Source organism: Tinamus guttatus, unplaced genomic scaffold, assembly GCF_059628265.1.
Source record: "Tinamus guttatus ecotype Peru unplaced genomic scaffold, ASM5962826v1 Tinamus_guttatus_pri_ptg000287l, whole genome shotgun sequence".
Lineage (NCBI taxonomy): Eukaryota > Metazoa > Chordata > Aves > Tinamiformes > Tinamidae > Tinamus > Tinamus guttatus.
This window is the reverse complement of record NW_028288821.1, coordinates 8,446,025-8,449,238: the sequence shown is the minus strand read 5'-3', so window position 1 is coordinate 8,449,238 and position 3,214 is coordinate 8,446,025.

Sequence of the window (3,214 nt, the reverse complement as noted above, 5' to 3'; positions counted from 1 at the left end):
CTGCATCCACTGCTCTGACTAGAGTGGACTCCAAGAGACAAGGGGCAGCATCTCTTGTGAATGGGAAATCCAGCACCAAAATTCACAGGTATAACACTGATGGGAAAAGAGACCAGTTAGAACATATAATAGCAACTGTCCTTTCTTCCCTCTGTTTTAACAGCTACAGCTGAGATAGTAGTTGACCACAACACTCAGTCAGCCATGATACTGCCCATCCTACGTCATTTTGCAGCCTGCAAAAAAAGTGCACTCAAGAATTCAGATTAAACTTATTTAAAACATATAGCCTGTAGCAGACACTAACATCAGAGAAATTGCCTTCTCCATTACAGCACCCATCTATTCTGGGAAAAAGGGGCAATCATAAAGCCTTTTTATGATTGCTTTAAATAGCCACTTCTGCTTTATAACATTGACTTCACCACAGATGATTTAGTTGTGAAGTTTCAGATATGCATGGATAGAGCTGTTACAAAAACCTTTAAAAAGACCTTTGACAATAACTGCATACAAGAAGGATTTGCCCTTTATGGCTTTGACTCATCTACTTGCAAGCTTCAGAAATTTGCTTAACCCAGTTTCTATATTTTAACCCACCAGTATGCATAGTAAAAGCAGAGAAAGTACTGTGAATATAATTTTACGACTCATTTTATTTTGCCTCTTGTGAAATGTGTATTTATTTTTCTGGCAAGAATTCCTGCTGGGATTTTATGCCAAGTGTAGCTCCAAATTTGTCTCATGAATTCATTTCCTATTGAACATGTGAAATGCAAAGGCAGTCTTAGCCAACACTTCTTTCAGTTTTTTTTTTTTTTTTTTTTAAATAAAAAAAAAGCTCTTCAAAAAAAAATCAAATACAAGATTTTATAGGAAGGACCATTTTAAGAGAGCAGCACTATTTTCAATATGAAGATAAAGTATTCATTAGATTGCATGTTGGCTCGTGACAAGCAGATAGCCAGCAGATAGCATAAGCTGATTTCTCTACTGCAACACTCAAGTTTTGCAACTCAAGAACAGAAGGAAAATGAAGATTTTGGTGCTGGAGAAGGACAACATTTGAGAAACCAGGCTGCCAGCAGAAACTCACCTGAAGCTCACCACACAACTGCTGCCAATTCTTCCCAGACATTAGCTATAAAGTACTTGGCTCTTTTTATTATGCCATTTAAACCCAGACTTCCATGAAAGAAAATTTACTGTATTGCAACACTTGGTTTTTCCATATGACCATATGGAGTAAAATGTATTCCCCTCATGCATACTCTTCAAGTTTTCATTTGGAATAACCTTGAAGAGCACAGCCATTCCTCCCACCCTCAAGCTTCCTCCCCATTAACTATATATGTGTGTGTGTATGTGTGTATATATATATATATTTATTTATATATATATTTATATATATATTCTGCACTGCTCTCCAAGAGGCAGCTGAAGTATGCTGCTCTTGACAAGTCTCAATAATCACTTTATGACCACTGGCATTGAAAGAAATTCCTTGGACAAATACAAGTTCAAAAATAAAGCAAGAAATAACTTGCAGATAGATTTTAAGATGTAAAGTCAAGGTAATAATGAAAGCAAACCAACTAAAGATCTCACTGCTCTACAACCTTAAGTTTTTATATGCTTCTTTTTATTTATATATTTTTCTATATGCCCAGGAGGGCAGAATAAAAAAGGCATAGGCATAGCCTATTGACTGCAGCTCCGGAGATGCTCACCTCAGTAATTCCTTAGTCAGAACGGAACTTCGTGTTTCTTCTGTTTGACAAGCCTATCTCATGACAGAATTCTTGCTTCAGCTCCAAGGGAGTCAAGAATAGTCGCTATCTACTCCACACTGCAGCACCCTGTCTGGCAGCAATTGGCATCAGAACCTCCCTTTGTGGCAGCCACGGTCCAGGCGAGTGAACTGTCCAGCTTGGCTGCACCATCTGCCCTCACACTGGGAGTCTGGAAGGAGAGATCTGACCATCATATCAAAGATTACATTTTGGAAAGAATACTGATTATTAACCACAAATACTAGGTGAACTAGGGGCACAGATATGCAGTCATTCAGGGTGTTATTAAAATTGATGGCTAGACTGTTGAAAGAATAAAAAAGTTTTAAAAGTTTCCAGCAGTGAATGTTTCCATAGGCCCAGTTAACCAGCTTTAAGCATTTCACCCATTAATTTGACCAGACAACCCCTTGATCATCTCCAATGGGACCAGGTACACAGGCAGTGGAATTCAGCCTCTAGTGCAATTCAACATGTTGGGGAACCTCTTAAAAGTCCTGAAATGCCTAAGAAAAAAAAATGCCTGCAATCTTGTATCTGAAGAGGTTATTAAAATACTCTTCCTTCTGTAGCCCAGCATTAAGAGGCAGCTCTGCAGAGTAGGAAGGGAAGCTCCAGCTTTGAGAATCACTTGTTCTCAAGCCCAGCTAAGATTGATGCCTTGCTTCCTGGCAAGCTGCACGACCTCCAAAGGTCCAAGGCAGACACGTGTTTTAGAGGGCTTAGTGCAGGGGAAGGTTTTTGCTCTTGGGGAGATGGTTTGCCTAGCAGCAGTATTTTGGGGAAAGATTGGATTAAGTGCACAGCTGAGACACAGGCAATAGCAGCAGTTTTAAAAGTCTTTGCCACTTCTGTAGTCACGAATCCTACTTACTAACTGGTGCTTGTGCCAGTGCAGGCAATTTCCAGGCACACAGAGTTAACACATGGAAGTGATACCCAAAGAGCCTATTAGTGATAGGAGACCTAAGAGCTATCAGCTGGCTCCTGCTAAACTAGCCAGACTTGTGCAATTGCCATTCAAACAGCAAAGACCTAACTAACAGGAAAGGAGACGACTCAGTGGGAATTTCGCAGGTTTATTGAAACCAAACCAGTGTCGATATTTGTAATAAAGTCTACATTATGCTAAATGCATGTACATTTGTAAGAAGATAACCTAGTTGTAAAGAAGGTGCAGGATAATATGTACAATCATAGTTAAGTTAAAAAAAATTCACATTTTACATATGATTTTCTCTAGAGGCTTATGCTTTGATGGTATAACTGGTAACCAGAAGTAGTAAAAAAAGGAAAAAAAAAATCACAAGAAACAAGAAGTTTCAATTGGAAAGTTGTATAATGCACTCATTGCTCAAATAAACTAGTTTACAGAATGTTTGTTCTAAATCATACTTTGGATACAATTTTTAGAATAATTA